Here is a 27,145-nt window from a genome sequence, read left to right on the forward strand (position 1 = left end):
AGGTAGATAGGCCAAGAAATAAGAATGTGCAGGTGATCGCTGTCAGCAACGGCTTGTGGCATTTTAAAAGGCTGGTAAAGCTGCAATCATTCTCCTGGCAGTCACCAGAGCATGCCTGACAGCAAGCCAGTATGTCTGAACTGCAGGGAGTGAAGTCTTACTACTGTCAGTAGACATGACTTTGCATCATCTAGAAATCCAGACTCTATCACATAACATAAAACCAGTGAGCAGACAGCATCTATAACTTTAGTCTGTGCTAAGCAGAGTCACTATATGACTATACTTAATGACACTGCAAGTCAGGGTAAATTTGCAGGAAAATTATTCCTTCACCTCAACAAATAAGCTGCCACTGCCAGAGAAGCTTTACAGAAGTAGTTCTCAAGACTACAGTAGTACTGTAGATACACACATATTTACATATATACATACAGAGAGAGAGAGAAATCTCTATGTAATTTTTTTTAAAGGAAGATTTTAGGATGGAAGTAAACACTATAAAGTCAAAGAGTTACTGGGAATATCAGAGAAGCAACACTGACTTATGTTTGTTTCACTGATTTTCATAAAAGGAGTAGGAAACCAAACAGACCAGGGTGGTTATGTGGCCAGTTTGGCTGTTAATGTAAAATTGTCTGCTACATTTTTGTTTCCCCCCATACATCTCTGAACATTGCTTTGATTTTGTTTTGCAATAGGACTGCAATATTTTTGCCCTTGTGAAAGGGCTAGGAAAGTCCTCGTACTGCTTCCTATTGCTGACAAAACATGCTGCAAGGCAGCATATAACATCTATACAGCAGCAGAGGTAGCCACAAACATAACAATATTCATTCCTGCTCCACTCCCAGCTATTCCTTATGGAGAGAAAGAGCATTAACAGAGCACAAAATTCCCACTAATTTAGCCTCACTTTGCCATCTGTTACTTCCCATGAGTTCATCCTAATGAGAAACTACTTCAAAACACATTTGAGGACCAGCTGCACCCAATGAACTCACCAGAGGAGGAGAATATTCTCCTCCCAATACATCACACTCTGATGCTACGCAGGAGCTTCTTCCCCTGTGGAAATCAAGGGGAATGCTGCTATCAGTATGAACGCAGCCCTGGGTCACAGCCTTTTGCAGTCATGTTGACCAAATATCCCACTCAATATTATTCTTCTCAATAATGCAATGTTGTTCTTCTCAATAATTTGTAACTCTCTACCCAGTCACAGGGGCATTTCCCATCCCTCAGGCCTAAGCAGACAGCTTTCTGCAGCTGTTTCTCCTGCAGTGTGTTTGTCTATGGAATGATCATAGAAAACCAGGTTGGAAAGGACCTCAAGGACCATCTGGTTCAACCTTTCTTGGCAAAAGCAGAGTCTAGACAAAATGTCCCAGCACTCTGCCCAGATGAGTATTAAAGATGTCCAATGTTGGGGAATTCACCACTTCCTGAGGAGATTATTCCAATGGCTGATTGGTCTCATTGTGAAAATTTTTCGTGTCCAATTGGACCACGAGTAACTTGTACCCATTACTCTCATCTTTTCCCTGTGACTCGTTGTAAAAAGGGAGTCTCCATCTTTGCAGCCACTCTGTAAATACTGGAACATGGTGATAAGGTCTCCCTGAAGCCTTCTTTTCTCAAGGCTGAACAAAACCAGCTCTCTCAGCCTTTCCTCACATGGCAGGCTTCTTGGTCCTTGGCTCATCTTTGTGGCCCTTCTCTGGATCCTCTCCAGCCTGTCCATGTCTTTTTTGTATAGTGGGGACCAAAACTGAACACAGCATTCCAGGTGTGGCCTGAAAAGAGCCGAGTACAGTGGGATAATGACATCTTTATTTCTGCTGGTGATGTCCAGGCTGATGCATCCCAGCATCCGGGTGGCTTTCTTTGCCGCAGCAGCTTACTCACATTGAGCTGCTTGTCCATCAGAACCTCCAGGTCCCTTTCCACAGAGCTGCTCCCCAACCAGGTAGATCCCAGCCTGTGCTGCAGTCCTGGATTATGTTTTCCAGGTACAAGACCTTACACTTGTCCTTGTTGAACTTCATAAGTTTCCTGTTAGCCCGCTCTTCCAGCCTATCCTCTCTCTTCCAAAGTATCCATTTCCCCTGTCAGTTTGGTATCATCACCAAACTTCATCAGGGTACAACTGATCCCATTTCCAGATCACTTATGCAGACAGTGAACAGTGCTGAACCCAATATTGATCCCTGGGAGACCCCACTAGTGACAGGTTGCCAGTTTGAAGCATGATACAGAACATGATTCCATATTCTGAAGGACTGGTCTGGTAAGTCAAGAAAACCCTCAAGTGCACAACTAATGCTTAAAACCTGTTCAGTGTCCAAATCACAACTCTGAGTCTTCACATCGTGTAAAAGGCAAAAGAGTGAGTTACACTTGGGCTACCTTATCCTTTTTGGAGGCTAGGGCTTTTAAAAAATAGTTTCTAAAGCACAGGAGTTGGCTCCTGATCAAGCACAGCAAGTCAAGAAGATAAACACTTTCTGTGTGTGAATGGTGAATTACACATTTCACCTAAACAAGTCAATAGCCTCACAAGATGCACTATATGAAAGATCAGGCTCTCAACTTCTGAATTCCCTCAATAAAAATTACACAATAAATAGCCTTCTACCTTTCCTGCAGTTCATGGAAAAGGTAAGAAATCCTTCCCCGTTCCCTTTATTGTCTTACACTTCTGCTCTCTGCTGCACCAGGAAGTATTTAGAGCAGTCTTCCATAAACAGCACATGTTCCTGTGTTCTGCCCCAGCACCAGTCACGGCACTGTGAGGCTGCGTTCCTGGAGTTTTTGGACATCAGTTGACCCTGCCTGGGCAGGGAACAGCTGTGTGTGTAGGTGGGCAGGGAACAAGGGGAGGGACAGGGAGATGGGAAAGTTACCAGTTTTGCTGCCTGCAAATGTCACGATGCCAACTGTGGCTCCCTGTGTCCAGACTCTTTAGCAACTTTTCCTCTCCTGCCAGCTGGCTGGGATAAGGGAAGGCTGTTTTGCTGGACATTTTGCTTTCTCTCCTGGTACCAGAATTACATTTCTTACCCCATGAAACAGACTGTTTAGTAATTTCTGCTCTGCCTCTAAGGTCTGGATTCTGCCGCTTGAAGTGTTTGCTTCGTGTTTCCAACATCCCTTCATTATTACTTGTGAGACCGTAACTGAGCACACTGGGATTATTTTTAATACTTCATGTGACTTCAGAAAGCTTTTTTTTTTTCACAGTGCATACTTAAATGGGACTCAAGCCTCTTCCTTCAGTTTTAGTAGTTTAACACAGGAACTTTTTCAGAGGTGCCAGCTGGGCTACACCCATGCAAAAAGGCAGCAACACCCAGAAATGTGAATTGTAAGGATCATACACTAATGTAAACTTAACTGTCCAGCATATCCCTTGTGTTTTATGACATATGTTGAATAATATGATCACATATATATTAAAGAATGAGGCCTGAAGGAAGACAGTGTAGGTGCTTACAGAATACTTCTGAGTGAACCTTTAAGATACCCATCAATCGCCACTGCTTAGAGAATTTAGTTTGACAAGAACACTTTTAGTTCTTTGTTAAAAACTCCTAGAAGGAAGTCCAGATTTGAATCTCTACATTATCAGCAAGCCTTGTCAATAATCTCTATTGAAAGGAAAGCTTTCAGCTTGGTCCTCAATGTTACTAAAAGTAGCACTATGGTGATAAGCATTATTAGACATTCTTAGGAGAAGCTTAACTATTCTTTCAATTGAATTTGGTTGGATAAAACTGTGCTATACATGCTCCTTGGGGAGGTGTCACAACCATAACTGCAAACTAAAGGATGTATCAAGTGGGAAATGAGATTACAGTCACACAAAATGAGAATCAGGCACAAAAAAATATTTCCTATGAGATAACATATGCAGCATCTGGTTTTGCATATTCTAACACAGAAGTGAATCTTCCTGAGTGCTTTCCTCCAGTTCCTTCCAGTTCCTTGCAGTTCACATCTAATTCAGCTGATACATAAGAAATGAGCCTTTCTCCACTTGTTTGTGCATTTGAGGTTTAAGCTGCTTATATTAACACAGCCCGCAGGGATGCCCAAGTAACTCGAAATATAACATGATGAGATCTCCTGGAAGCTTCTGTCAGCTGTACCATGTGAAGGGCTCTCAGCTGCACAACCATTTAACTTGCCCAATTACATTTCTGGCTGCTCTTCTGCCTTGCAGCTTAGAGAAACCCTCTCTAGGAGCTAGGTCAGAAGAAGGTATTGCCAAAATATGCTGCTTTTTGAATACCTTACTCCAAAGGGGAACAGAGACATGAGAAATGTCATAGCAGGTCTGGAAGAAAACATCAGTAAAAAATATTTTGCTGTTGTAATCCATAAGGACAACATCTTTTCTGACTACCTCTTATATCTGTTTGTTAAATTTGACATGCACAGGTTCATAAACACAAATATATACACAAATTATACTTCAGACATTAAGTCACATTCAGTTTTGATGCTGGGAAAGTATGGTGTTTGTGTGCTGCATCTGTCTTCTTGATATAAGCAAATATCAGCTGTTACTTGCTTGGTTTTAAAACGAGTAAACAAAAATTTATTAAATATGGAATTCATAAAGCTTAGATGTGGATTCAAAACTTATTACACAATCACATCAACTGCGACTCGAGAGCACATGAGACAAGATGGATACTCCAGTATATTCTCTGTAGTAGTAACTTGGCACTTTATTTACACATACCATTAACATCTTGTCTGACATAACCAAGTATGGACTTTGGTATCTCATGTACTAAAGTAAAACTGAGTCAACATATACGCTAAGAAGTGGGCATATGCTTGTTCCATGCATGTCTCCCTCTGCATCACAGTGAAATGCTTGTGACAGCACTGTCTTGGTTTCAGACCCAGAGAGGAAATCAGAAAATAAGCAGAGGTTCTGAAAATGAACATGGTTTTTAGGTTTGACCATGAAAAATAACCCCTTCAGTGAGCCAGAAAAACATTACTTGCTCTTACATGGGAAACAAAACTTCTGAAAAATCTTTGCTTTGGGAAACACACACAGCACATCCTGCAAGTCAGAGGGTTTGTTTCCCAGCAATTTGTCCAACAGCTCAGTGACATGTGCCGCCAGGGTGGTAAAGTTCATCTGCATATATCACAGTTACGAATCCAACTGTTTAAAGATGTTCCCTCCTGGGCCATCAGTTCAAATACAAACCTGTTCTGAAATAACTGAAAGCTGCCATAGCCTGACATCTGCGAAGCAGCTCTTATGAGAAGAGACAGTGGTTCACCCCATTGCTGCTGGAGAAGCATCACCATAAAAATGACTGTAATCAGTAACACCTTAATATTCAGCTCAATAAAAGAGGCCAAGGGCAGGGCACAAGTAGTAGATGGACTCTGTCCTATGATTTCTTCTTGTTCTGGACAGAGGGGCTTACAGGAGATGAGACAGACTCTCTGCTCTTTCAAAACTTGTGGGTGTGTTTTCTGTTACCTAACAACTCTCAGACACACTTGGCAATACTGTAATTTCTGTTGAGCTATGCTAAATCAGATGCTGATAACCACCGTTTTCCTAAGACAGTGGAAACATGCTTCCTTAAAAGTGCTGTGCCTTTTTGCATCCTCTGTGGGACCTTCAAGGGTCCTACAGAAAACTGTGACTTACAGCTAATTTATAATAATACATAGATCACACATATGGAACCTGATGCCAGAAGAGACCGGTCTTATCCTGTGTAACTTGGTCTCTGCCAGGAGATAACTACTGTTCCTTTCCCATTAGGGGACATAATGTAAGCTTATATTTATTCCAAAGTTTCCAAGAGAGAAGAACAGCAATAAGGGGATAATTAGCTGTGCACCATTTCCCAACTCACAGACACATCATCTGCAACTTGACAGCTAGGATCAGTAGGTTATCCCAAAACCATGGACTCAACAGCAAGCTGGAAGGTAAAGCTAAATTTCTGTACTTTGCATTGCTCTACCTTTGAGAAAGGGACAAGGGAAAACACAGAAAGCAGGCAGAAACCTTACTTCAGTCCACAGATGTGCTTTTGTGCAGTGTATAAGCAGAAAGATAAGAACAGCAGTGAACACTCATTTTCCATATCCTTCATAGGTAAATACTAGAATAATAGGGGTCTACTGGGCAGTAACCACTGTCTTCCAGTGACTAAAACAAGAGAACAGTTATTCCTATGCCTAATGTTAATAAAATATGTTTGAGAAAGGAATTACATAAACATAAACAGAGAATTCTTCTAGGCTGCAGTAAGCAGGTAAATATTTTTATCCCCCTTCCACAGACAGCAAAATGAATGCAATGAGGCAACAATGATATCTAAAGCAGACCTGAGAGAGGCAGCTCCAAGAACAGAAATGTAATGCATTTGTTCCCTAGCCGCTGCCACTACTCACTCCACTACTGCTGCTCCATTGCTAAGTAGGTTAAAATAAATTATGTATTTGCTTTGCCCAGCGTAGAGGGGCCCTCAGCATGTACCCCTGTTCTGCAGTGAACATGGGGTATAGCCATGACCTTATTTCCAATTGCTGAGCTGCAGTATGGGGTGGGCATCCCTGAGGGATCCCCAGAACTTATCACTCCAAAGAGCCTCCTACCCCAACAGCCCTTTTTTGCTGTTGTTGGAGCTCTGTTGTCACTCACTGCACAACTTTTAGCAGCTACTCAGAAAATCCTTCATCTCTTGGTGAGTCCAGAGAAGTTATGAGTATCCTTCAAAGGGCAGGACCAAAACGTGCTGAGAACCGAGCCCTGTCAGAAAACGTCTCGGCTTCTTGCCAGCACTCTGTGAAGGATCAATTTTACACACAAACAGAGGCTTGGGCATAGATTCACAGCTCAAATGATATTTATGGGCTTTTTACTTTGACAGGGCTGGTTAGAGCCTTCCACCAAGCTATGCTCCCCTGACCTCTGCAAGCAGGTTCACTGCAACCCTGACATCTGTGGACATGAACACAAGATGCAGTTTCGCTTCCTCCTTTGGGAAACAAGAATGTGAATTTTTGTACTGTAATCACCCTTTAACCAATCCAATATACTTCCAAGCTCAGCACAGTCTCTGTTTGGATAACCTTTTCCTATACTTTCCTCAGTTGCACACTTTTCCAAGGACAATTGATAAAAGGTGAAAAAGGGAAAAGCAATTGTGCTTTTTCCCTTTCACCCCGAAGATGTAATCCTTATGAAGTGCCAAGACTGAGGCAGCCTGAAAGCTCCTATATCCTATGTGCATTTGTGTCTATTACAAGCATATTCAGAACTTTGAGGAACTAAGCAAAATCAAACTCAGCTCTGGGTTAAGGAGGATTAATCTCTCCATGTGACACACATACAATCCACAAGCACCCACAAAGCCTTGGCTTAGGTGTTCTACATGTGCCTATATCATACACACTATCACACCAGGAGACATAACTGTTTAATAACATTTGGAAACAGCCAGTACTATTTTCTGAAGGATCAATAATGAAAACTTTTTCAACCAGTGCAGCTGTACAGTGACAGGCAACCTTCAGAAACAGTACAACACACAGGATATGTTGCATCCTGTAAAAATCCCTTAAATAATTTCAACTGGAGTAAGAGTATTTCAAAAGCATACCTGAATTTCTCATTAATACTACAAATACAGCATTTCCAAACTGCAGATGTGCATTCAATATCAGAAATTTCCCTTAATTTTGTGTATTCTTTTCTGCTCCATTCCTTGGCTTTATACCTATGTCTAGTAGCACATCACTTCTTCATCTGATGCTCATACTGCTTCCTCTTTAAAGCCTATCCAGGAAAAACATGTACACAGGCATGGTATTACAGCCAGATTAACAGCACTTATAAAACCCCAGTGTCCTTCCATGTACTAGATGAGCTACAGTCCAGCATCATCAGATTTACAAACAAACCTGTCTTAGCTGACATCCTTTATACAAACTGAAACAGCTGAAAAATTCCTGCAGTTACAGTGATTACAGAAAAACTGAGAAGAAAATCAGTGCAATTGCATCATAGGCATTTGCCCGGAAGTTTGTTACCTCTTGGATAAAAGGTGGCCTAGCTGGCCAAATAGAATCTAGGTCCTAGTTCTTATATTTTGAAGAAACTGGATACATAAAAACTAAAGTAAAAGTTGTTACTTTGAGAGTCTGAAACTATTTTCCTGCACTCTACCCAGACTACTAGATTTATCCATACCCTCCTATGCAGTTGTTCAGACCTTTATATCTCTTCAAGTCCTGACAAATCCTTTCCCTTTAGGTTGCTGCAACATTTGAGACACCATCCTGCAGTTGAAAAGGTAGGAAGCAGGCAGTACTTTGTTTGAGCTCATATATTGCAACATAAAGATGATCGCACTCACAGACTGGGCAGGCAGGTAAATAGTTACCTGAGCTTAAACAGTCCAATACCAGTATAGCAGTACCAGCTTCCCAAACAATTCATCTGTTCAACAGCTCTGTATGGGGGAGCCCAATTTAAGTAATACACCAGCCACAATACAGTTGCTACTTCAGCAGAAACAGACCATTCCATTAAAAAGTTGGATCAGTACAGTTCAAAAACTTAAATAATATTGATTCTGGATTAATATTTTCAATTCATGCCCTTCTTGGCCTCCCTGGGAATTGAACCTGTCTACACAATTAAACTGTATAATGATTTTCTCTAAACCTATAAAAGCCTATTACTTATAGCAGTATCTCCTCATACGAAACACCCTGCTCTAAATTATTACAAATTGAAAAGATAACAAATACTAAAGCATAAGCTGAATACACTCAGCACATTATTGTGGCCTTTCAATACTTAAAAGGGGCCTGTAAGAAAGATGGGAAGAGGCTTTTTATACAGGCCTATTGTGATAGGATGAGGGGTGATGGTTTTAAACTAAAAGAGGGGAGATTCAGGCTGGATGTGAAGAAGAAATGCTTTACAATGAGGGTGGTACAACACTGGCACAAGTTGCCCAGATAGGTGGTGGACACCCACCCCTGAAGACATTCCAGGCCAGACTGGATGTGGGTCTGGGCAGTCTGATCTAGTTGAAGATCTCCCTGCTCATTGCAGGGTGGTTGGACTAGATGAGCTTTGAAGGTACCTTCCAACTCTGTGATTCTATGTTTATGCATTTAAAGCACTGCAAAATTTTACTTACCAATTTCCATCCGAATTCAGAGCAATCTTCTCTTGAGCTATGTGGTACTAAATCAGCAATACATTGCTAGCAGGGAATAGAGGAACAATGTAACTTTTTACTCCTCTACCTTCTATCGCTGTTCTGGCCTATGTAAAACCCTCACCAATAGTGGCTGTACCAGTGGATAATCATCTGTGTGCACAGCAACAGCAGCTCCTACAGAACCTTCCATACTACACCCCCGGTTAAAATGCTTTCTCTTGTTGGCAGTAGCTCCCTAGCATCAGACTTTTCTTCCTCCACCAGCCATACCATTCTTCCACCCTGACAAATGGGAGCAGTGCGCCAGCCCAGCATCAACAACGTGGCCTGGCTAAGGCATATCTTAAATGTTTCTTAATCTGTAGCCCATACTGACTATATATTGACTGAGGTTTAATTATGGAAAATAAATAATTTTCATACACCTTGTACTACCTAAAATCTACAGCTGCAGTTGTGGCTAGCACTAAGTAGTTAGCGATGTGTTAGCAAAACAAGACCCAATAGCAAATGCAAAGTTGTAAAAGAAGAATTATGCAGCTCAGAAATGAGATGCTGCAATATACATCTTGTTACAAATACTCAAAGCCTGACACTTCAGCTTACTAACCCCAGTGCTCAAGGGTCATGCACCCTCCTGAGAATAAGTGGGGCATTGCTGAAATATACCCTAAATCTAAGAAGCTGTGGAAAAAATTACAATTATAACGCACCCAGACGGCAAGATCTTATCAAAATTTAACATGTCAATCTGCTCATTTAATTTAAACGCTTTCCCTCTCTGTGGTTAATGGCAAGTCAGTACAGCAGAAATGGCACCAAAGCAGATGTTAATAAATTTGTCAAAGCTGCAGGACGACTGCTGTGACTACAGTGTCTTTTGAAGGACTACACTATTTACATTCCCACTGACCTCTCATGTCAACTCTTGTAAATATTACTTCTCCATTGGCTGCTCTACAGAACAGTGTAAGCCAAGTTCCTTGGTGAAAGTCACTTGCTTTGAGAAAGCATCGTATGATTAGAGGCAGCCTTTTTTAAGATTTCAGGAGAAAAACCTTTAATCATGAAAAGCATGCCTTAATTTTAAATAGGTCTTTCTCTGCTTTTTCTTTTATCTTAACTGTTCCCATGAAAAACTGCAGTCACGAGTTAAAACTGGAAAAAAGAACTCGGAGATCAGTTTGGCTAAGACAAGGAAAGGCCTGTATCATAATTCACATTTCGGTGGTATCAAGAGCATCCATAGCAAAGTGAACTCTGCAGGTGCAAAGAAATCTGCACCGTGTACCCTGCTGTTCAAACCAGAGCTGTAACCCATGCATGATCAACCCCGTCTGTGCAGAGCAGATCTGCACAAGGAAAGGCAGAGAAGTGCCAGCAAGCTTTTGCCCCAGGGACTGAACCACATGAATGAAACATTTTTGAAACATTTGCATTACAAAAAGCAATTTAGTTACCAATGAAGGCAAAATTAATTGCTATCAATGTCAAAGGAACACAACTCTTTGAATGAAGTGTGACCCTACACCCTTGTTTATGGAGGGCATCTGAATTTGTGTTAAGACAATACTACATTTTGATGCGGTAACATTTTCTTTTCTAGCTAGGCAAGTTACACTTCAAAAAGCTAAAATATGCAATGTATCACAGTGAGCAGTTTTATCTCAAAATACTGTTCAAAGAGACAGAGGCACACAGGAATGCTGCAGGGTCAGACACACAATGGAGAAGGGCAAGGAGCTTTCAAAAGAAACAGTCAGGGCTGTCAAGTTGCAAAGAAGGCACTGTGCAGAAGTGCCGTCCTCTCTTACCAGAGACCTGCTGTCTGAACAAAGACCATTTCAGGCAAATTTTATCTTTTTTGTAGTTCTACGCAAAAGCTCTTGAATCAGAGATGCTCAGAGACATTAAGAACTATAGTTTATGGAAGCAGTGTTAACAGATATATTACCTGTCTTCCATAAGAATTGCTCAGAGAACTTTTCAAATTTGGTTACTATCACTTCAGTTTATCGGTATGAAAATCAAAGCAGTTAGGCAGTAAGTGGCTCACTTGATTTCAAGTGAATATTAGAAGATAAGAGGCTGAAAAACTACCTGGGTTTGCATTTAGGTGATTCACAAGCTGTAAATGTAAAGTTATGCTTCATAGTGGTAGGGATGGTGCAAAAAGAGGAACAAAACCTTAAAAGGACCTGAAATGATCTTCAGCATCTTCTAACATAATTGATCCCCCCAAACCCATTTATAAAAATTACTGTACAACTTCTCTTTGTCCTTTTACACCCACCTTTGTGCATCCCATTGCTCACATTTAGCTGATAGTGTGGATGGCCAGAGAAGATGTGGCTGCCCCATCCCTGGAAGTATTCAAAGCCAGGCTGGATGGGGCTTTGACCAGTGTGGTCTAGTGGAAGGTGTTCCTGCCCCATGGCAGGAGGGTTGAAACTAGATGACCTTTAAGGTCACTCTAACCATTCTATGATATACCAAATCATACTTATACAGAACTACCAAATGAACAGCCTCCTTCTGAATGTTCTCTTGCACTTGGGTTTTAAGGTTTTGCTTAACATCAGAGCTGCCTTGACTTGGCCATAGCCTCCCTTCACTTCAGCAGGTGGGGTCCTGCCATGCCTGCAGCACAAGGAAGGAAGAAACGAACTATTAGTTCATACAGAGAAACACATAATGGATGTCTTCAGGTAGTAGAAAAGATTTCTTTTCAGCCCAGAAATGATTTTTATCTTGCAGGAGCATGGGGATGAGCAGTTCACAGGAGGATTGATTAAAATGTAAAAGGGCAGGACTAAAAGGGTGGTCTGACCCTGCTCAGTCACTGTAAGGAGGCCAGGCAGTGCTCCAGATGGAGGCTGGGGATTCACAGACCACTAGTTACTGTGCCATCATGGATCCCTAAGTGTGCCTTATATGCACAGTAACTTGTTCCTGCCCAAAGCTAATGTACTGAGAGACAAGATAAAAAAATGAACATGGAGTAAATTCCCTGATGAATTAGGGACTAATTATTTAATTATTATAATTTCAGCTGCAGTAATTCCTTTCTCATTAAGCACTTATTCTTAGCTACTTTATAGCAAAATCCAACTGTACTCAGCTCTTAGAGAAGATAGATTATCTTTTTACAGAACAGGACATAATGCTGAGATGTCCACATCTAAGACAGCTGGTAAATTATTCCTTCATTTTCAAGTTTAGTGAACACAACTGTGTACTTCTGTCTCAGAAAACTAAGACCCTGCGCAATCACTTATTTTCTATTTGCTTCTTAGCATAAATGGGTATAAATGTTTCATGAACCATAAATGTTTCAAGAAGATAAATGTTGAGCAATTACAAATCTAATCTTCCTCCATTTTAATGTGATATCTATTTGCACTAAGGGCAGATGGATCACTTGAAACATTATGCATCTGCATAAAGTGGCATGGTAGCCAGTTTTGCTCCCTGTCTTTTCAAAAACATTGTAAAGATATTATTCATTTGCTAATTTAATAACAGAATTAAAGATAATTCTGATAAGTAGATGCGCATCCAGTTGTCCTAGCTTTGATGTAGGGGTGATCATCTGAATCAATGTCTGTTAACAGAAGAATCAGCCTTGCTGGGAAATAGCTGAACAGTAATTTCCTTGGATGCTGTATAGAGTACGTAACTGGGAGGAATAGAAGATGTGAGTGTAGGGAAGTGTATGTTACACTGCACTCCTCAAACATAGGTGGTAAGTAAAATGAACTCAGATCACTGTGCTGTTTTGATCTTGTACAGGATAAGAAAATGTCTTATGAAATGGTTGTAACATACCCCTATTAGCTCTACAACCACCTGCACCTTCCCCTAAAACACTCATGGTTGCAAGAGATGCTCACATCACTGTTGGTCCAAGGAGGGCTGAGCCTTACAAAGGAGCCAGGCAAGGGCAGGTACTGCAAACGCATGCACAAGCAGATGCTGTGGGCTCTGCTCCCAAAAGGTGGAAGATAAAAAACACTTTGTCAAGTGGAGAATGGGCAATGCGGTACTTCAGTGGCAATCCACGTACCCCAACACCACCCATCCCCACTTAGCCAATACACCGTTGCTACTCTTCCACAGTTACCTTGTGCAACTCATTACTCACAGAGTGACCCACTGAGCCAGTTCTGCTTTTCAATGTGGTTAACTGATCTGGGATCCCTCCCAGTTATCAAGACATCTAAACTAGTATCTGCTTTGAGCTGGACAAGGGAAGGAAATACAATACATTCATAGACTTATTACCTGTTAAAGTAGTGAAAAAAAAAACAAAAGAGTATTTATCTAATTGATATTAGTAAGGGGCTTTTTTTTTGTTGCTGTTGTTAAGTGGAAGCTCATTCAAACACTTTCTTCACCTCTGGGATAAAGATTTCCAATAAGAGTTTTAGAAAGCTCAAGCTGATTTTGTTTACTTTAAGAGAAGATAAAAAAAGGAAGGGGGGGGAGGGGGGAGAATATCAATACAGGACAGAGCAACCTCTCAGAGACATCTTGTTTTCCTTCACAGAAAGGACAAGCATATCCTCAAACCACTGCGTTACTCTGAAAGAAGTCACACCAATAGGAGCAAGACATCTTGAACTTTGGGGTTTAGTGAGTGTTCAGCTGTAAAGTCATCTAATTATGCAGTCAAATCCTTTGGGAGTCACTAGACTACTGAATTTTCAGTGTATATATATCTATATGCAGCAATGTAAATGTGAAGAGAGACTCTAAATTACCATTTATCATGTTATTAAAATAACTCCTAGCAAAGTTACCTTTTCCATTAAGAATAATGTCTGGTATGATTAAAAAATACCCAAATGAAATATCATTTACCTGTTCACAATTTCTACTGTCACTTACACTTGCTTTTCTTTGAATTTAGCCATTGAAACTTAGTGAAAGCAGTCTGCTCGTTTACAGCATGATGTCAGCACACTTGAGTTGCACATACTGGTCTTGAGAATCTTGTATTTCTAAATTATTCCACTATGATAATCATAGAAATATTTTTACTTGTGCAGAGTTTTGAAGAACACACCTTTCTTCTGCAAGCAAAGTAAGAAAATACCAACTGTGCTTGAGATGACACTGTCCTTCAATCTTAGCAATAAAGTGTTCAGAAAAAAAGAATACTGCTCACAGATGGGATAGTTCTAAGTAACACTAAAAAAGGTTAAACAAAACCAGAAACCTTGAAAGAGAAGGTAGAAGATACAAAACAGTTAAGGAAGCGATCTCAAATCACTCAGGATTTATTATGCTGTAGGATTCATTACTTTCACAGATGCGATGTTTGATAGCCTGAATTCCAAGATTCAGCAATTTTAGTGGAAGGAATTTGTAATAAGCCGTGGGAACTGCTGGATTTGCGGCAATTAAACATAGGCATGGGAAAAGATGTTATGCTACGTGGCGAAAGGGAGTTCGAGGTATTGTGCTAATCAAATTCTTGTTGCTATTATGCTTAAAATGAACATTTTTTTTTTTGTGGAGACTCTAGCAAATGGAAGGCATTTGAGGAAATAACAAAAAAAGCAATCTTGTTTGCTCTTTGGAGAGGTGTGTGCCTCTGGGATTTTGTCCCTAAAAATAGTATTTGTCAGCTGCCCATCATAATCCATAACTCAATTTATTATTATTTCTTAATGTAAAGCAGCATAAGTTTCTCTTTTTCCCAGAACATTTCTGCTAAGGGAAGATTAAAACATCTCTTGAGATCTGAACACTTGTTGCTAATGCTTTAAAGCAAAGCTAGTGGCAGCTGCTGATCACTCAAACTACTGCCATTTTGCCTGACATATTAACTTAGGGCATTTCTTGCAGGAATACAAAACGTGATCTTCTTCTAACACCAGTTTAATCCTATCTTTTTTTTTTAATTGATAAAAGACAAAAAATAAATATAAGACTTAGCATGGATCTGCTGTCACTCTCCTATCTCAGATGCAATAGTCGGATTATACCTGCTGTCTGAAAACACAGCAAAACATAAATCGCTTTCTAACATGCTAGCAGTCCCATGCTAACTTTCAAAATACTGTGCAAGAACAGTAGCAGCAGAAAACAGAGGATGGCACAGCTTTTTGAATCCACTAACGAAAAAAGGAGTGTTAATATGCTAAGGTCTCTAAAGAGTATGTATCCTGGTGGGCCAACATAATGAGAAAACTGTGATCAGCTGAGACCTCCAAAATGGGGAAGGAACAACAGGAGAGCTCTAGTTTTCATGTGTCTATGCAATAGCCCCTTCTGATCTGCAAATGTTTGATTAGCTGAAATGACAACAAGCTGTGTGCCCTCCAGCTGGTACTCATGACTGAAGTTTAATGAGCCAACAGTGAACCAAAAACAAAAACAAGGGAAACAATAAAAACATAACATAAAAACATAGGAAGAAAAATCAAATTAAGAGTAGTTGCATGTCATGATGAGTAGGAAATTAGATTAATTGTGGTTGTGTAAAGGTTAAGGAGTGAGACTTCTCTTCCCACACTTGAAGGGAAAAAAAGAAAATGAAAAGATTTTTCCAGGTCAGGGTTTGTTTACAGTTATTAGGATAAAGGTCTAGGGCTTATGGGAAAAATGTGTCTCCAAGTGGATAGCTTCCCCTTTTTTTTTGAGCAGTTCAGTATGGCCTGCCATGGCTGCCTCCATGACAACTCCAGAGATGAAACAGTTCTGGGAACAGACATGCCAGAGGGAAAAGCATGCAACTGTCCCTGATCTGCTCTGTGTCTCCATTAACATCAGAAAACTACAAAACTTTTCATGCACTCACAAGATACACTCAAGCTTTTGGTAACTGACTTTCAGTCTCATGCTCGATGGTGCCGTCACAAATAGAGGTTCATGCACTTTGCAACATTGATGGAGCCAGCTGGTTTCTCAGCAGAGATTTCCAGGGTGGATACTCCCCCCCCAATATACATACTAAGTTTACAGTCACTTACACCAAGGGAGGTCAGCTGGCTGCTGCAAGGAGGAGAGAAAAACACTGACAAAGGGCTTGGAAACCTGATCCTCTTTTCCTAAGGAAACTGAAAAAATAACAACTTCATAAGCGTAATTATTACTGACTCAACCTCTTATTCCTCCTCAGAATTCCCTTTTACACTCGGGTCCAAATTAAAATGGGATTTTATAGATGCATATACAGAGACAGGGAAGTATAAAGCACAAACGCTTCCCATCTCAGAGCAACGCATTTTTTGGCTCTGCTGTATTTCCCTACAGGAGGACAGAAAGCCAGCCCTGCACAGAGGTTGCTCATTGCCGTGGCAGCTGTACCCTGGAACAATCGAGTGTCCCAAGCTGACAACCCTCAGGAACCTCTGTGACCTCAAATGAAGTTTCTGAATACCATGACCAAAATGAGAAGTGCTACAGGTCACAAGGGAAATACTCCTAAACACATTAAGCATACTTATGAATACTCTGTGACCCCAGGGATTCCTTGTCATACAAACCCATGCAGTGCTGCTGGGAGCTCACGTCACTCCCAAAGCAAATTCACAAAGTCAGAGTCTGTGTGTTGGTGGTAATACTAAACTGTGACATCTCATCTGGTTAATACAACTCAACTATTCCCCCTTCTTTTCCCAGAATGCAGTGAAGAGAAGGAAAAGCAGTCAAAACTGCACATATTCCTTCCTCCTGAGCCCTATGGCATGTCCCAGAGCATTTCCCAGAGGGAGTGAAGGGAGAGTGCTGGCTGTGGCATTCCCAGAGAGCTCAGAAAAATTCATCCCATTATTACCCAGTAACTGGTTTTCTTCTCAGGCCCAGGGCTGACTCATGCATCTCAGCCTAAGTTGTATGAACCACACAAGTCTGTGGCATTTACCTACAAGCAGCCTTCAGCAAGAGTGCTCAGGCACATTAATAATATCTGTCAGGAAGAGTCTACAAGCCTTTGGGCATCTGTGGGCCTGAAAAAGCTGATGCTACTGATAATAAGGTAAAACCAACCTTCCTGATGAAAACTCAACTGAACCTTGATAACTCATTGCCAACTAAATTGTGCCCTTGTGTGGTATTTTATGTAACAAGGCAGGTTTACCTTTATTTCCCAGTACTCAAATAGCCAAAGGCAGATGTGCAGTGCTTGAAGTTCCACTGACAATGCAGTTTGCCCTTTTAAAATTTCATTTGATTGCCTTCATTTTCACACAGGGGAGAATGGAAAGGTCCTGGTAGCACTGGCAACAAGCTCTTAGCACACAGTAATTTTTATATATAAGTAAAATATGAAAGGTTTCCTTAAAAAAAACCCTACTGTTAATTTTTCATACCAGGTGACTGGATACTGTGAGAATGACTTCATTGATGTTCACCAGCAGCTCATGGAGAAAAAAAAAATAAAAATCAAGTATACTTTTATGTTAAACCACAGTAAGTCAGTTTGACAGGATGCAGAATAAAGAAGGCAATTCCTCAGGTTTGACAGAATTAGCCAAGGAAAAATCCCTAGATGCTGCACATGGCAAGATATTTTGCTGTGCAAGCAAAGCCTCAGAAAAGGCTGAGTTTGTCCAATGTAAGAATCAGAGAATCACCTGTGGCTGTGGTAAACACATGCTAATTATCCACATCAGCTTTTGGAACCACGTGACACGGTCACTTGAAGAATTATTAAGCCGTTTCCAAATGAGACTTTTTTTTTCCATACATTCCACTTAATGGGAAAATACAGCATGCAAACTGCAAGGGGGAGTCAAGCAACAGACTATAGGAAAAGAACAGGTATAAAGAGCCTGAGCAAAAGGCAGGCAGCAGTACAAAGGAAACTGAAGCATCATTACATACGAGATCATCCTAACAGGATACAAAGCCACAGATAGGCTCCCTGTGCTTGCTCAGCGTACTTCCAAAAAGTCACTGTCCCTACCAGAGTTTATTTTCCTCTTTGGTAAGAAATTTTCCCAGTAGTGAATATTTCCATTTACTCACTCATGACTGGAAAACTTTACTGAATCCGCAGGTTCAGTGTTGAAACTTGCTCTGAGTATGTCTTCAAGGAATCACTTCAATTTGCTGACAGGGTAAAGCATCCAGCCACTGCAGCTGGTTACCCTGCTGGGTCCCGAAAGCTCTGAAAACCTCTCAGAACTGGGGCCTTGACACTGAGGAGCGCAGAACACCATGAGCCTGGACTCTCCTTTTTTGTACAGGTACTACACATCTCCCTTTCAAACTCCAATTGTACACTGGAGCAGAGGCCTCGTGCTGACTGTGCTTCAGACTACATTCCTCAGCTCCCAGACCACTCTGTTTGTTTTTCATCAGAAGCAACAGCCTAAAGCAATGGAAACTGTGGGAATTAGCTGCAGTGTGAAAACACCATTTACAGTACTTCAGTGTTCAGGCCTCTCAGACAATATAAATTCCTCCCATATGAATGCGTGTTGCTAGCTAGCCCCAGCTGGGACACAGCACATACCCAGAAGGATCCCTGGAAGCACTGAAGCTGGAAACTCTCTTATATAGGAAGAGAAAGTCAGAATAGATGGGACAAATGTGCTGAGCTGCTGCAATGCTGTGGGATTTAGGATGCCTTACATTGAAGGGAGCAAAACAAACCTCTAGCAATCACACTGGTGGAAAAAAACGTGTGCATCTCCTTTGCATTATCTCTGTGATGCGAGACTTTTATTCAACTATGTATGCAAACAAAAGTCTGCTGTAAAAGCAGTCAACAACATGCTAATGCTTACTTGGGGGATGTATTTCTGTATCTCTCTCTTCCCTTCTCTATACCCTCTTCAATCATGTAGCTGCAGACAGCAGCATGGGGTCCCATTTATCATCTCAAGACTAAAAAAGAGCCACCCCCCTCAGCTTCTCCTCTTCTGTCACTGCCTCAGCCACTCCCCTAAGAATTCAGTACATCAGGGTCTTCCTTGTGCTGGGCAGCCCAGACTGGACCATGCATCCTTCTCTCACCCTGCTGCTAACACAGCCTGGACTGCAGTTAGCCTCCCTTGCCCAAAATTGTTCAGCTAATGCCTGCTGAGCTGCTTGCCCCTATGTGCATCAGATCTTTTTCCAGGGGGCCAGAATTCCTTGACATAAATCTGGCCTTATGTCTCTCTGTTACAAGAAGAGTTTGGGAAATAAATCTGGAGTTTGTGTAAAATCCCTAACTCTCAGAGCACACAGAAAAGGAAGCAGCTATGATGTTTCATTTTGTTAGCTTTCTGTTGTCAGGATGCCAGTAGGACGTGGTCTGGAAAAGGAGAGACGGATTTGTTCATGCAGACAACATTCACCAATTCAAGTGAGAAATGCAGAGCTCCACAGAAGCTCCAGCAGAACAAGTGATGCCTGTGTGGACTTCAAACTGTGCTCACTCAGCCAGCACCAGCTAGGCTGGTTGTACACTCACACTAGGAAGCACAAGTCTTTAGGAGATTTTATGTTGTGCAATATTAGATAAATATTGTAAAAGCTAAAATGACTAGTTGAAATCCCTTGGCACCAGAGGAAAGGCAAGGATTTTTGTCTGAAGTCTGGTACAGTTCCTCTGAGCAGGCTTGAGTAGACACCAGCACTGCCTCAAGTGGTATCAATCCACTTTCAAAAAGCAGCAGGAAAACATCCACAATTAATGTAAAATATTTCAAAGAGTTTGTCTCATGTGAACAATGTTGTGACAGATAACCCGCATCTCTGCTGCTTCTTGTTGTATAATGCCCTGTTATTTCCCAATTCCTCAAAATGCTATACATCTTTAAAATTCATTCTGTTACTTGAAAACAGTACTTCAGCTTTTCACCTTCAACTGTATATAAAAGCAGAGGACACCATAGTGCATTTGGAATACATCAAATCAAGCTACAAATAATTTGAAACTGCATTTTCTTAAGCATAAATGCGATCCCCATAAAGTAAGAGACAACAGGTAGTACCTTCAAAGATAACTGCTTAGGCAAAAGGATTGACAAACTTATGCTCCATCAGATTTCTAGCTGCTCAGAGAAATGGAGAACTTTTGCTTGAGGTTCTGGTGAAACTGTAACCTTACACAGGTACATTAAGATACGGAACCCACAAAAATGCCAGCAAGAACCACATCTAAAGAACATGAGAGTACCAATACCACCATGTTCCAAGGGTACACGCAGGCAACAGCTTAGCAGTGCTTCAGGTTTTCCTGCTTCTTTAGTATGCAGTGAAAGTGCATGCTGATTTTATGACCTTTCCACAGAACAGGCTCATTGAATTGCATCTCTTCATGCCACCTGGTGCAAGCCACGCATAACAAGCATGCTGTACACCCAGATAATTTTAAGTTTGCAAAATGAATGCAAATGTGTGTCAGCACTGCTTCCAGGACTTTTCCATAGCCTTCACAAACAGGGGAGATGATCAGTCTCAGAGCACTGTCATCTTCCAGCTGTTAGGCAGCCCCAGATTGACCATCTTGAATAGCAAAGGAAAGAGTGGTCAAAAAGGAGGGGTGGGGGAGGTGGAAGAGGAAGAGGAGGAGGAGAGATTAATGACAAATTACAAAAGTAGTCTGTAATTTTAAAGCACAAAGTACCTTCCCATTTAACTTCAATACGCACAGAAACCAAGAATCACTTTTTGCTGTTCAAGTGATGGCACAAAGCTCTAGTGTCAATAACAAGAGTTTGAAGCTTCTTGGTAGCATGCTCCTGGACTGTGCATGTGAAGCATTAAAAAAGAAAAAAAAAAACAACCATAAATAACTGCACTTTACTGAATGGCATGGAAGCAAAGTGCTGGAAAAAAATTAAGGCACTGTAGGTTATAGCCAACTCTTCAGCAAACCTTCTCTGCCAGAGACCAAGGTTGTACTGTGTGTCCTGTCAAGACAAGCAAAACACAGAATCATGGGCCCTTGCCAGTATCTCAAAAAGGTCCAACGTGCAAAAACTGACATTTTCATGCACATCTGAGCAATTCACCCACCCAGGCCCACTACTGACTTGTGCTGCTGTCCACCAAACAGCAGGGATTGCAACAGCCAAGTAGCAAAACATCAACAGGCTGCTGGCTACTACTGGCCGGGGCGTAAAGCTTCTTTGGGCAGCTGCAGACCCAAGGGTGTGCTGTTCTTTGACGTTCCTTGCAAAACAGTTTGTCCATTCTCTGGCCATGTGTAAACAAGCGTTTTCCCATGCAAATTTTTCATAAACAACAGATGGACACTATTTTTCTTAAATATTCATCCAGGAAATGCAGACAAACAGCACCTCTTGGGTTTCAGCAGGCAAAGTAACAGAAGATGCACAGACAGGAAGTATCAAATTCTTGTCCTCCACTGAAAGCACTAACAGAACAAAGGTATTGGCACTATTAAATTATTTTTAAAAGCCCTCAGTATTTCAAAGAAATACAGTACATCATTCTCTTTCTGATGACTTGACCTTTGAAAAATGTACATTAGTGAAACATTTCACATTTACTCTCAATCTCAGCATTTTCACTAAAAACCTTATTAGAAGGAATCCATAAAAGTCAGTGAGGCATTCAGAAGTACGCATGGACTGGATTCATGAGTTACAGTACACAGCAAACCGTGATATTTTAATAATCTTTTGCATTCCAGTGCATGCATACTTTGATGTCTTTAGAAATATCTCTGAACAACTACTGCCCTCACACACTACAGGAAATATGAACTGTGAAGACATAACACTATCAGCACACATGGACAACTTTATCTCTTTGCCTCCTCTAAGTTCAAGCTCACAAGTCATTAACTGCCAATCTCTTCAGACAGTAAATGCACAGCTGATACTTTGGACACTTTTTAATAGCCTAAAAGAGCAACCAGTTTTCTAAACAGGAACTAAGAGAATTCTGGCTTACCATTTATTTTCCAAGCTTCCTGGCTTCACTGTTTTCTCGAACAGAACACATTCAATACTAATTGAAATAGCAGACCCATGACAATACTGTGTCACCAATACTGAGAATTTTTAAGTGATTTGTTTCAGCCACTGATGTTTCAAGAATAAAAGAAAAATTGTATTTTTAACATGTTTATTACATTTTTGGAAGGAGAAAGCAAATAATTTTGCACACACTGTTTTATAGATAATTCAATCTCCCATCTTGGCTTGCTCTGTGTTGACAGAGCTCTCCAGCAAGCTACAAATTACATTACCTCCCAGGTTGTAGGTCCCAGGGCTTCAGTTACAAGAGTGGGCTTTTCCTGGCTTTTGCAGTTAACTAGCTTCTTCTGGAATGAAGTGCCCATTCCATGCTGGCCCTCCTCAAACAGATTTTTTCCACCAGATTTATTAACTCTATTCTAGTTGTCTTTCAGTCTCCAACTGGTGTCTGGAGTATGTGTCTGCTCAGGCACATGTTTCTGTAGGAATAACAGGCACACAACCTGGTGGAAGAGCATACACGCTTCACACGTATCAAAGATTTAAGCATACAAATACCACATCCACGCATCCTGTAACAGATCCATAAAAAACCTAAGTGTAAAGATCAATACCCTAAATACTTCCAAGAACACATCTTGTGGCTGGGACAGGGATTTCAGTCTCCTGTGCTGTATGCAGTCTAACAATATCTAAGCTGTCCTATCAGTTTAAAATGGCATTAAGGGACAAGCGCATACGGTCAGCCTATCTTCCAAGACTAATGTTATACAAGGTAGGCAACACTTCTTCACATTTCCACTTATTTAACACAGAATTCTGAAATTCCAAGACTGCCATTCCCATCCCCAAACTAGATCAAGCTCACTCCTTTCTTCCTATCTAGCTCTAAATCTCAGCCTGTCTAAAGCTCCCAAGGAATATAATTACTTTAACATCTAGAATTTAGCTGGCTACATTAACATTAATATACACACACACATATATATATATAGTGTCTGTAACACAAAATTGCCATTTAAAGCAGGTTACCACAAGAATTACTTTAAGAAGGGCCAGGGATACTAGGGTAGGATTTGTGACTGTGTAGTTTCCCCAGCGCTAACATGCATACAGTTTTGGAGGGTTCCCACATTCTACATATAAAGCCATACCTTTTTCTCAACAAATAATAATCTCTCTTTTGCTCTCTGCATGCTGGCAAAGACAAAAGTGAACATATCCAAGTTATTTTCCAGGAGAAGCATGTTTTATAATGCTTCCCCCTCCTGAGGCTTTGTAACTAAATCCTGCCCAACTACCAGTCATCCACATCAGGCTCAGTCACACCCTTTGCAGGGCAAGGCCCAACTGTGATGGAAATTAAAGGTCATGCTGCACCCAAGAACCCCAACATTCTTGTTCTCTGCAGAAACCTGCTGCATCTCATAATCCCAGCCTTAAAAATTGGCTGCCCAGACAGTTTTGGGCTCTATAAAGGGCTTCATTAAACCACTGCTCAATTGTACACTTGGCTGTTTGGAGAGGGACATTTTATAAGGCTTTAAGGTGAAAAAGGGGAGATTTAACTAGATATTGGGAAAAAATTATTCACTATGAGGGTGGTGAGGCACTGGAACAGGTTGTCCAGAGAAGCTGTGGCTGCCCCATCCTTGGCAATGTTCAAGGCCAGGTTGGACAGGGCTTTGAGCAGCCTGGTCTAGTGAAAGATGTCCCTGCCCATGGCAGAGGAGTTGGAACTGGATGATCTTTTAAGGTCTCTTCCAACCCAAACCATTCTATGAATCTACAATTCGATGATTCTATTTACAACAGTGCCTTAAATCAGGAGAGGGAAGGGGAAGAGGCAGTGAGTAAGTGTCTCTGAAGGGTATTTCTCTCTTTTAATAGGCCTTTGATAAATGTTTTTAGCTCTTTTATAATAAATCCCTTTATAAGTAGGTCTGGAAGTACAACACTCAGCAGACTGGAAAATCCTATTACAGTGTGATTTATTTTCTTCCACACCTTATGGCAAATCCTTTATTGTTCAAGGGTACTTAAAGCCCTAACTAATGCTAGGGCTTCACTACACATGGCACCACACATGTATGCAAATCTTAAGGACTTCTGTGTAGCGCTCACATTCTAAGATCTTAGGGCAAACTGTATGCTTACCATGCAGCTATGCAGAATGAAAGCACTGTGTCAGAAAGGAAGGGCTTGCTGCATGCAGGCTAGAAGCAAGGGAAATACATACGGATCAGATCATTTAATTCCATGCTTACAACCAGCTTAGCTGGCCACTGCATATACCACTGCTATAAAATAACTAATAAGCATGACTCAGAGCCAGAAAAAGTGGTTTAATTCACCAATTTATCCCTACTTTAGCCTGGTAACACCCTCTGACCTTTGTGTTCAATAGAACTGAGTTCTTAAGCACTAATAGAAAAGGCACACCTCTTTTCTCCAAAGGTGGGCACAGAACAACCTCCCTGCCAAGGCTACACTGGGAACTCAGACATTCTGGGTCCACCTGTTTCTTCATGTGTGACAAATACCACATGGCTCTAACAGATATTTCAGTGGTTTTGATAACAAAACTCATGCAGTGCATAATAGCCTATGAAATAATCTCTAAAACTGGACACACATCCATATACAAATCTTACTGGCCTCAAAGGAACAATTCCAGACTTACAGAAAGGCAGCTGTGAGGTGTGTACCTTACTTTCCTTGAAACACAAGTTTGACTCTTTCACTGCATAGAAAAAACATGGTGTGATAAAAATCCCTCAGAATTTTTAGTCCTTAAAAGAAAAATGTATTAATAAATCCAGTTATAAAACCCCGTATTTATTATCTTAATAATGCAACATAAACTGGGGTTATCTATCCTGCATAAAATCTTTTTCACTGTTCTGCTTTTACTTCATTAATGAAAAATTGAAGGACTAAGCCACAGATGCTTGTTTTACTTGTGTGACTGCAATACCAGTCACACAAAGGTCTGAATTTCTGACTGTATCCTGAAATTACTACCTGTAGATATATCAGATATCACAGTTATGAATGCCAATATCCCATGAACGCAACTTGGCTCACAGTTATCAGACAATGAAGTTCATAAGGAATTAAATTCCCAGCTAGTGCTGCTAGTTGAATTTCTCTTTTATTTACTTTCCGAGTTAATGTAAAACCGTCAGGTAGCCTCCAAAAATTTTGGCTTTGGGGAAATACAAGTGTCCACCTGGTACCACAGTTTGCAGATATGGACATTCTCTCCTAGAAATCAGTATATCTTTTCATAAACCTGAACTTCTTTAAGAAAACCTTCTGTATTAAAGCTTTCATTTGTCAAGAACTATTTGTCTTAGGAAGGATCAAGTTAACGTTTATGTGGCATTGAAGACAAATACATTCCCCCATACTAGATCTTTAGGCTACATTCTTACTTCCAGAAATAAAATACTGGTTTGTATCTGTCTCCTAGGGAGAAATAACAAGCAGACACTGTTGAAAGGATCTAAAAATCAGATAATGACCCTAACAATAATTATGCTACATAGACTGTATTGTAGGTGGAGGGGTTTTAGCTGCTGTCATACAGTTTTTGCAGGTCTGAATAACTGGGCTAATAATTATTTATAAGGTCATGGCATTTCCTACAGTGCAGTAAGTGAACAGCCATCAAGGTCAGACTGGAAACCCGCTCTTTGACATAGCTTGTTGGTATGTGCTTTGCATTTGAGTTCACTGTTAATAGCCACAACAAAAATATATTAGCTTGTGCTTTGCTTGTGTGCTATTGTGAAGCAAACAGCTCTACTCAAATTTGGCTAATTCAACAAAATATCCACTGGGGTTCTTTCTGTCTAACCTCTTCCATCAGATTTTAAGACCATGACAGTTCCACAACATGAAACGACCAATGGACATCTTGAAGCAGCATTGCTGGGAGCTTGTCCCACAGCTCAGTGGTACACTAGGAAACACTGACAGCAATCACCATGCACAGGTACTCCAGCATGTTTTGGTTATGCTTTGTGCTTTTTAGTACCAAAGTTGAGCAGAATTGCATCCAGTTTCATGCTCCAAAACATACCAGAAAACACATATGAAGCAGAATCAGCACTGTTCCTCTGTTCAGAAAAACTAGGGGCTTCCTAAAAACTGGAAGTAAAACTAGAAAAAATTTTACTTTCTGGTTTTAGAATTCCCTTTCATCCACCAATCTCTTATTTCATTTTAGAGGCTTAAATTAATAAATTATGCTCCCACAGATCACAAGCATGTTTTAACCTTCAACATGAAGATGTAACTCTTAAACCACAACCACTGTAAGCCATAAATTCACTATAAGCATCACACATTTTACACCACCACCAAGAAAGCAATGACATGGTCCAAGCACTTGGAAGAAGGGGGGGGGGGGGGAAGGAAAAAAAGGAGACAATGAGCACAGAGGGGAGAGCCGCAGCAGCAGCAACAACTTGCAAGTGAAACCAAAATTTTTCTCACATTTATCTGGCCAATACTACTTCACTCCAGCAAACATCCACTCCTGAAGGAGAAACGTATTTGGCTTTTGCTTCCTAAGAGCTTGTACAATCTGAAATGGGACATGAGCTCCCAACACAGCTGCAGGAAAGCCACTCAGCATAAGAAAGCACCAGTGTTTGGCCAACACAAGTCAGATAAGGGGAGCTGGACAGCCTCCAGTTCTCCTCACCTGCTGCTGATGAAGCACTATGGTTGCAAGCTATGTCAACTGCAAATATCAACACCTTGGCATTTGCAGTAACTTTGCTTCTTACCTCCGGTTAATACCACAGCACTGAAACAGCGAGCAACTCAAACCTTCTCTGGTTTATGGTATCAGCAATGGTTATCTTACTAAGAGGTAAAAAGGTCTAAACCTGTCAATACTGTCTCCAGTAGTGCTCCACCAACTGTGTAAACTGTCCTCTGTGGGCATCTGTCCCTTTCACTGCTTGGCACATTCAAGGTGCTTCAGCAAGGAAAGTCTGAAAATGCAAA

The 27,145-nt window shown here is 40.9% G+C and overlaps 1 protein-coding gene across 2 annotated transcripts in view; it reads right to left on the reverse strand.

Annotated features, from left to right (window-relative positions):
• ARHGAP24 (Rho GTPase activating protein 24) overlaps window positions 1–27,145 on the reverse strand; it is a 171,916-nt gene that overhangs the window by 79,710 nt on the left and 65,061 nt on the right. The gene's annotated exons all lie outside the window — the stretch shown is intronic.

This window comes from Pezoporus wallicus, unplaced genomic scaffold (genome assembly GCF_028554395.1).
Source record: "Pezoporus wallicus isolate ANWC-B61680 ecotype Strahan unplaced genomic scaffold, APGP_CSIRO_Pwel_v1 contig_7853, whole genome shotgun sequence".
Lineage (NCBI taxonomy): Eukaryota > Metazoa > Chordata > Aves > Psittaciformes > Psittacidae > Pezoporus > Pezoporus wallicus.